Source organism: Scylla paramamosain, chromosome 2 (assembly GCF_035594125.1).
Source record: "Scylla paramamosain isolate STU-SP2022 chromosome 2, ASM3559412v1, whole genome shotgun sequence".
In the NCBI taxonomy this organism is placed as follows: Eukaryota; Metazoa; Arthropoda; class Malacostraca; order Decapoda; family Portunidae; genus Scylla; species Scylla paramamosain.
In genome coordinates, this window is record NC_087152.1 from 8,580,225 (window position 1) to 8,590,000 (window position 9,776).

Below are 9,776 nucleotides of genomic sequence, written 5' to 3' on the forward strand. Positions count from 1 at the left end.
TTTCTCAGCCACCTTTCTGCCTTTTCTACGTTTTTTTTTTAGATATAAGCTGGCCAGTATATCAGATCTAATTTTCTTTTACCAAACTCTCCTCAGTCCTTCGTGTCTCTGGGAACTGGGTCTACTTGTGATACTGAATTAAGTTTTCCATGGTTACCATGTTAAGTATTTAACGGTCTATTAAATAGCGCTAAAAAAAAAAAAAAACTTTGGTGGTATAGTCTAGAAAAGACATTACAGTCAGGCGTCGTAAGTGCAAAGCAAACTATTACAAAACTTTGGTGAAAAACGAAATTATTGATCATAAAAAAACAACAACACGATTTTGATGTGTTGCTCTGTAGTCTGCTTTCAGTGCGGTGACACATTTCAGATTGTGGTTTGTTTGCTCTTCTTTTTAGCTGAATTTTGTGAAATAATTGTATATACAAAACGTAAAGCCATTTTTCAGAATCTCAAATTTGAAGCTCCATTAGGTTGACCTTGCCATTATTTGTTTTCTGTTTTTATCTATTTTACATATTAATATGTTACCATGCGTGATTCTGAGTGGAGGGGATTTCAGAGAGAGAGAGAGAGAGAGAGAGAGAGAGAGAGAGAGAGAGAGAGAGAGAGAGAGAGAGAGAGAGAGAGAGAGAGAGAGAGAGAGAGAGAGAGAGAGAGAGAGAGAGAGAGAGAGCCTTGACTTGGCTTTTGATAGCTCACCTCCGGGACCTTTATGGCTATTGAGGTGATTATTTGAGCTTTCATGTCATTTCTGCGGCAGCCCATCAAAGGGGAGAGGCGCACCTATTACTTGCCCTCTTCTTCAACTGTGTCGCGAAGGACTCCACCACCACTACCCCCACCACCACCACACTCACATCGACCACTATCGCTCCTGACAACAACAACAACGCTGCTACTACCACCACAACCACCAGCGCCCCACCCAGACCTGCACACCAATCATCTCCTCCTCCGCCTCCTCCTCCTCCTCTTCTTCCCCCTCCTCCTCCTCCTCCTCCTCCTCCTCCTCCTCCTCCTCCTCCTCCTCCTCCTCCTCCTCCTCCTCTTTCGTTCCTGCAGCCCTCGTCCTAGCAACAGTGTAAACGAGAACCCTTCTCTCCTCTCCCTCACCACCATCACCACTACCACCCACTCCCACCACCACCGCCGCCGCCACCACCACCACCACCACCACCACCACACTTGTTGCACGCCTGCTCTCCGGCGTCATAACACACGCACTCAAGGCGTATCACCTCATCCTCCTCCTCCTCCTCTTCTCGATGCACCTATGCTCCCTCTGGGCACCGTCTTAAACACCCTTACACTTGTGGAGCGTAAGGCTCAGAATGCATCCCTTTGCTTAATGTCTGCGATGTCTGGGACGTGTAATACCGTTCTTTTGGCCCGGCGTTGTAAGGCTGAGCTTCCCAGTTCGCGTCCTCGGCACACACCCGCCGGAGTTTGCTGCTCGAGAGGAAAAGAGAGGGGGGAAAAAATCTGCGACGAGGTTTGCATATCGGAATTAAAATCAGAGTGCTCATTTTCAAGACAATGAAGGTCCGTTTTCTCTGCGCTGATCGCCCGACGGGGTGGAAGGCTGCAGCGGGCAGCGTGTGACGGGACAGCGTGGCAACAGGTAGTGGTGGCCAGCACTACCAGCCCGGCTTGTAATTGGGACATCAGATAGGATAGGTAGCTCGTGCAGGGCGTCCCGATGTTCTTTTTTTTTTTTATTGTCTCCTTTCTTTCGCATGTTATTACTATCACTTTTGGCTTTGTCTTTAGTGACTGGAAGCTCAGTGGCTCTTTTTGTTATTCTAGATCAATGTTCCTCTTACATTAAAAAAAAAAATTCACAAACGCTGCATACACAAAAATGTCATATCGATGAATAAGTAACTGATATCTTACACGTTTATTTTCAACAAATTCACCCACTCTTGACTACATTCCCTTGCTCTGTCATCTTGAACGTCATCACATAAAGAGGTTAGTTACAAATATCTTACTATTGACACTGGATTTATAGCATTGTCACCTCGTTCTTTAACTCACACTACAAATTGGCTTCGACGCTTCCCATATAGTGGTCGGTGGAGCTGTCAGGTGGTGGTGATGGTTGGTGATGAAAGATGATGTGTGGTAATGGTGACTGATGGCTGGTGTTGGCAGTGACAAGGTTATCGAGAGATGATGTGTGGTGACAAATGGTGATGAAGAGTAATGAGTGTTAATAGGAGTGATGAGTACTGATGATTACAAATAGCACTGGTCCTCCTATTCCTCGTCCTCTTTCTCCTCTCATCATCATTATGAATATCATCATCTTTATCGTTATCATCATCATTGCTTTTTCATCATCGTTATCACTTTACCACTCATTCTTATTGTTCAGCATTCTCGATAAATTACCAATTAAACCTATCCACGAAAAAAAGGACTTCCTTCGATTTCTTTTTTTTTTTCATAAACTACAGTATAATAGATATACTCTTCCATTTCTCCTCCTCCTCCTCCTCGTTCTCCTCTTCCTCCTCTTATCCCTCCCAAGACACTACTTAATCACAGGATCCCCCGCCTTTCCCTTCACCTCTCTCAAAGTAATCCTCGGCTGCCATCGTAAACAAACTTCGATCCATGCTTTACTCGTATGTATTTCAGCCTTCCACCACAGTACATTTTTCATGCTTCCCTTAAATTTCTCACATTTCCCACATTTCTCATCTATCCTATTAATTTTATATTTGATGTTAGTCTCTTATTTACCCTCCTCCCTTCATCCGCCTCTCTCGCTCGTGCTCTAAATGGTGCCGCCCTTCAGCTCACCCATGGCCCTGGAGGAGAGATGGTAATTATGTACACTCAGGGCTGCGTAAAAATGACCGCCTTTGCACTCCTGACCTTTAGAATACTGGGAAGTCTTGAGAGAGAGAGAGAGAGAGAGAGAGAGAGAGAGAGAGAGAGAGAGAGAGAGAGAGAGAGAGAGAGAGAGAGAGAGAGAGAGAGAGAGAGAGAGAGAGAGAGAGAGAGAGAGAGAGAGAGAGAGAGAGAGAGAGAGAGAGAGAGAGAGAGAGAGAGAGAGAGAGAGAGAGAGAGAGAGAGAGAGAGAGAGAGAGAGAGAGAGAGCTCCATTTTGTTAGTTTAATTTTTCTGTCCTATATTTTTTGTTTCTTTCTCTTATTTTAATTTTCCGGCTTTCTCTCTTTCCACATATTTCTTTTGTGTTAAGCTTTTATTGTATTTTTCTTACTTCGTAATTGTTTTGTGTACATATTATTTTTTTTTGTTCATTTGATAATTGTCAAAGTCAATTCATTTCAATAATTTTTTCTGAATTTCTTTGCACCACTTTTCATTTTCATTTTGTTCGTAAATCACATAATCTCTCTCTCTCTCTCTCTCTCTCTCTCTCTCTCTCTCTCTCTCTCTCTCTCTCTCTCTCTCTCTCTCTCTCTCTCTCTCTCTCTCTCTCTCTTTCACATTTTTTATTTCTATCCTTTGTTCTTCCTATCTTCCAGTTGCAGACTTATTGTTATCCTTTCTCATATTAATAATCTTGCCCTTTCTTGACTTTTCTTTCACGAACTTGTATATTCATATTTACTCTCGTTTTTCACCTTATCATTTCCTTCTTTTCGTTCTGCTCCTCCTTTATATTCTTTGTAAAAGGATAAAAAAAGCCTCTGGTAAGACACGGAGAACAGTCAAATATATGGGAAAGAAGATAGATTCATATGATAATCACTTGTTGGAGAGAGGGGGAGGGATAGAAGGAGGGAGAGTATAAAGGGGGAGAAGGAGGAGGGGGAGATATAGATAGATGTTGTCTTTCATTTTCCTGTGCCTGCACGTGTGTATTTCTGTGTGTGTGTGTGTGTGTGTGTGTGTGTGTGTGTGTGTGTGAGAGAGAGAGAGAGAGAGAGAGAGAGAGAGAGAGAGAGAGAGAGAGAGAGAGAGAGAGAGAGAGAGAGAGAGAGAGAGAGAGAGAGAGAGAGAGAGAGAGAGAGAGAGAGAGAGAGAGAGAGAGAGAGAGAGAGAGAGAGAGAGAGAGAGAGAGAGAGAGAGAGAGAGAGAGAGAGAGAGAGAGAGAGAGAGAGAGAGAGAGAGAGAGAGAGAGAGAGAGAGAGAGAGAGAGAGAGAGAGAGAGAGAGAGAGAGAGAGAGAGAGAGAGAGAGAGAGAGAGAGAGAGAGAGAGAGAGAGAGAGAGAGAGAGAGAGAGAGAGAGAGAGAGAGAGAGAGAGAGAGAGAGAGAGAGAGAGAGAGAGAGAGAGAGAGAGAGAGAGAGAGAGAGAGAGAGAGAGAGAGAGAGAGAGAGAGAGAGAGAGAGAGAGAGAGAGAGAGAGAGAGAGAGAGAGAGAGAGAGAGAGAGAGAGAGAGAGAGAGAGAGAGAGAGAGAGAGAGAGAGAGAGAGAGAGAGAGAGAGAGAGAGAGAGAGAGAGAGAGAGAGAGAGAGAGAGAGAGAGAGAGAGAGAGAGAGAGAGAGAGAGAGAGAGAGAGAGAGAGAGAGAGAGAGAGAGAGAGAGAGAGAGAGAGAGAGAGAGAGAGAGAGAGAGAGAGAGAGAGAGAGAGAGAGAGAGAGAGAGAGAGAGAGAGAGAGAGAGAGAGAGAGAGAGAGAGAGAGAGAGAGAGAGAGAGAGAGAGAGAGAGAGAGAGAGAGAGAGAGAGAGAGAGAGAGAGAGAGAGAGAGAGAGAGAGAGAGAGAGAGAGAGAGAGAGAGAGAGAGAGAGAGAGAGAGAGAGAGAGAGAGAGAGATGCTAGTGGGCAAAGAGGAGAAAGAGAGAAGTGAGGGACTTGGTGGGGGGAGGGGGAAGAAGAGAAGCAAGAGATCGAGATAGTGAAACACGGCACATAATACCCGCAGAGTTTTGCCTTCCTGGGAAATGAGCTGCCATTCAAACAGTGCGGCCAAGTTTACATGACAAATACAACCACGCAACTCAGGCTGGACTAGAGACGGCCGGAGGACCCAGCTTACGGCCCTCTCTCCCTCACCCTCACATTTTTTCGCCCATCCTTTTCTTCCACCGTCTCATCCTCAGCGTTTCTCCCTCCTTCTCACCCTCCTTTCTCGTCCCTGACACACACGCCGGGACACTAATGGATCACCCCTTGACCTGGGGACACGACGGAAGGAACTCCAAACTCCGCTGAACTTTAGCTATCGGATCAATAAGGAAACTGTCGCTCCCGTCTTCGTTTGGGCACGTTTTGTTCCCTCGTGCTGCGCTTTTTTATTTGATCGTGGCCTCGTTCACATTGAGAAGTTGTGTTGCCGCCTGCCGCTCCTGGAAGGTTGTGCAGGTGGTGGTGGCGGTGATGGTAGTGATGGTAGTAATGGAGAGGTTGTGATGCTGAATTACTTTGGTATACAAATATATCTTCCTTTTATTTAATGCTTTTCTCTTAATTAAGTTTTTAAAGCTAGAAGGATTATTTTCAAATATGAACTATTACAATATGAAATATGAAGTATTAGAATATTTTCCGACCCTTGTGTATTTTTCTTCCTTTCATGACGGCTTTGTATTTTTTGTTTAGGTGTTAAGCTGCTAAAGCTGAGCGGCTGGTAAATTCTCGTTAATCTTTGCTCAGTTATTGACATTGCGATGGTGACATTCCATATATTGTAGCAGTGAGTATTAATGTGTTTTCTTTTCTTTTCAGACTGAGAACTTTTACAGTCACAGAGTGTTCCAAGTAATGTTTTCAAATATAGAATAGTCCTTTAAATCTCCCCATCAAGAAAAAATAATGGGAAAAGAACTATAAGCTTTTAAAATACATACGCTACAGAAGTCTCTAGTAAGCTTAACAACATTTTAAATAAATATTTTGCGAGAAAGTTGGTTTTTAACTCAGAAAAGAAGCCTCACAAGTTACGTAAATAAATAAATAAATGTAACATAAGTCTGTTGGAAGTATGGCGTTCTGTTACAGCCTGAGACATGGCATGCAAGACGTCTTAGGTACTCACCATAACAGCTTCGGCTACACTTGGATTCTCAGAACCCCGACTATACTCTCAGTGATACATTCTCTTCATAACTTTCGTTGTGACCCAGGACGCGGCAGGAAGAAGTCACCACCACCACTACCACCTCCACCAGTGGATAAGAATTACTGCTGCTTCTTTTTGCTCTCACTCAAGTATCACTTTAGTTATGAATATGACAATATATTTTCTTTCTCTTTTTGGGATAATGAAGATTTTTTAAAAGGGTATTAATATTGTACTTTTGTCTCGAAAAGGCGTATGGAACAGATAGGATAACAATATTTTACTGAAACGAACGGTCTACCTCACACACACCTCCTCCTCCTCCTCCTCCTTCTATTCCACTTCCCCTAGTGAGATGGGATGAGGTGTTCATTAGGGCTGGGTACGAGGCGGGGTGCGGAAGGTGGAAGGAGGAAGGAGGGTGAGCAAGGAGATGAGTCACAGTGAGGAAGCGGGGATCAAATATTTACTATACTTAGTTGATGATGTTAAGTTAGGTTGGGAATATAGACTTGTGAGTAGTCATAGTTGAAGAGCGAAACTTGGCTTTATATAATAATGAATGAGTGGAAATGTGAGATTTGATTAGGTTAGATTAGGTTAAATTAGGTTAGGTTATGTTAGGTTAGGCTAACTTAGGACTATAAACTGAAGAGTGGTAATAATTGTAAGGCGAAGCTTGGGGTTTTATAACAGTGAATGAGAGGAAATGTGAGGGATAACGGGATAGTTTTTATAGGGCGTGGGGCTGACAGGCAGTAAGGATACCACTGTGGGGGCTAATGGTTAGTATTTTGAGGCTACTGTGGTGTTGGGGTAAGGGCTGGCTGGCTGAGTGGCTGGCTCGATGGCTGGCTGGTGCTAGGGGTTAGGTAAAGGTCTGGCTGGCTGGCTGGCTGGCTGGTACTGGTGGGGCTGTGGTTTGTTGGGCGTTGGGAACGGAGAGAGGGTGGCTTGGGTCCCCCTAATGATTAATGGTTCCACGCCCGCCCGGGTCCCTGCCAGCCATTGTTCAAAACCACAAGAGAGATTTTTCATTTCATGCTCTCATTTTTTATTTGTACCATGCATTATTATTTTTTTTTTTCTGTCGTTTGGTTGTGGTGGGGTGGTGGTGGTGGTCGTGGTGGTAGTTGTGTGTGTGCTTGTGTGTGTGTTTGTGTTTATGTGTGTGTGTGTGTGTGTGTGTGTGTGTGTGTGTGTGTGTGTGTGTGTGTGTGTGTGTGTATGTGTGTGTGTGTGTGTGTGTGTGTGTGTGTGTGTGTGTGTGTGTGTGTGTGTGTGTGTGTGTGTGTGTGTGTGTGTGTGTGTGTGTGAGTGTGTGTGTGTGTCTCTCTCTCTCTCTCTCTCTCTCTCTCTCTCTCTCTCTCTCTCTCTCTCTCTCTCTCTCTCTCTCTCTCTCTCTCTCTCTCTCTCTCTCTCTCTCTCTCTCTCTCTCTCTCTCTCTCTCTCTCTCTCTCTCTCTCTCTCTCTCTCTCTCTCTCTCTCTCTCACGACAGCCTGTAAAGACTTCTGAGAAAATTTTACAGATTAGTGAGATGAATAATACTTAAGCATTTTTAGGAATTTCAACAGACTTTTCCAATACATCCATGTTCCCGATTATTGGAAGCTCGCTAACTTCACTTCGATATTTTAGAAAGACTACGTAACAATGCCTTGTGATTACTAGTAGATTGATAGACCTCCAATATTTAGCAACGTTCTTGAAAGTATTAAAGGCAGGCAGTCTCATTTTTTTTTGTGTGTGTTTGTTTGTATGTGTGTGTGTGTGTGTGTGTGTGTGTGTGTGTGTGTGTGTGTGTGTGTGTGTGTGTGTGTGTGTGTGTGTGTGTGTGTGTGTGTGTGTGTGTGTGTGTGTGTGTGTGTGTGTGTATGTGTGTGTGTGTGTGTGTGTGTGTGCGTGTGTGTGTGTGTGTGTGTGTGTGTGTGTGTGTGTGTGTGTGTGTGCGTACGTCTATATGTGCTGAATAACGTATTGGAAGTTCATTTTATAGCTGTATAATCAAAGGACATTGACTGTCCATCTGAATATTCTCCAGTTTTAATTTCTCGTTTTCTGAAATATTGCGCATTTTGTAAGTTGACAATGTCTATTGATATGTTGGATGATACGTGGATGCCTTGTGTGCAGCAATGTGAGACAGGAAAAACTGTATATCTGATTAAAAATATATTTGTATTCTTAGAAAGCTATATGTAGTTCTTTCTGATTCCGCAGCAGCTGTTTTTTTTTTCAGATTATTAGAGATTCAATATCACACATTTTCCTTCTATGTTTATATTATGTTAATTTCCCTCTAATTTCACATTTCATATATATATATATATATATATATATATATATATATATATATATATATATATATATATATATATATATATATATATATATATATATATATATATATATATATATATAGCGATTTATATGAATATCATCATATATTTTGAATCCCTGGTTACGTGTATCTATTAATTGGTCGTAAATTGCATAATTGGATTTGCATTCACAATAATGAAAGGATATGTTAATTATATTTGAAAGGGAAATATTTTCTACAGACCTAAATCACTGTTCGGTACTGAGTACGAGTATTTTACATTCAGGGATAGTATATGAGATCAAGGCTGAAACGTTTATTACCTTAAAGGTTAGTAACTCGGCTATTTTATTTTATTTTTTTTTTAGGTTTTCATGATACATTAAAATATACTCATAAGTTAGAGAGCTCAACTGACATTAATGTTTTTTATTTGGAATAATAATGGAATGAGAATATTGATTTACATATGTTCAATATAGGTATAAAAACAATTCTATTAAAAAAATATAAGGTCTGTTGATATCTTTTTTGCTAAATGACATGTTAAGCCACCTCTCAAAAAAAAAAAAAAAAAAAAATCCATATGAGTTTCTTCGAATATGCTGCATTGATCCCAACTGAAGTTTTCCCTTTCCGTAAAAAAATAAATAAATAAATAAAAAATAAAATAAAAATAAAATAAATAAATAAATAAAGAAAGAAAGAAAGAAATAAAGAATTAATAATAAAAAAATAAATAAATAAAATAGTGATCAAAAGTTGGAAATGCATAAATCTAACTACATCTACTTCTGTACTTTTTTCATACAGTGATGGCTTTTGTTCTGAAACCACTTCGTGCACGGAGAAATATCCCGAATCAATGTTACCAAACCTTAAACATTTAAATGGAACTAGCAAAGCAACAATACAATATATGACGAGTGAAGCACAATTTAAATATTTCCATCTGATGGAAGGTTGATGACAGGAAGTAAGAAGTAAAGTATACATGCAGACGGAATGATGATGAATTTGAGAACGGTGCAATAAGGAAAATAACCATGCTACATATTGATTTATCTAGATTATGGAGAACTGATTGAATCTGTTTGATAAAGAAGTAATGGGCAGTGAAATACGCATGCATGAGGAAGTTTGGAAAGTCATGTGGATAGTTTGGAAACACTTATACAAGAAAAGCAGCAATAGTCTACCTTGATTTATGAAAAAAAAAACTACATGTATAAATTTGATAATACAGTAATAGAAGTTTTGAGACAGTGAAATATATTTGTAATAGGTATGAAGAGTGGCTTAAAAAGGCTTTTAATCTCCTAGCATGCGCTGACTCTCGTTTAATGGAAGAGGCATTCTTTCCTCCCATCCTCGCCCGAAACTGAATCTTTCCTTACTTTCTGCACTGCTTACTCAGCTTTTGCTCCACTACCAGGTCTCTCTCTCTCTCTCTCTCTCTCTCT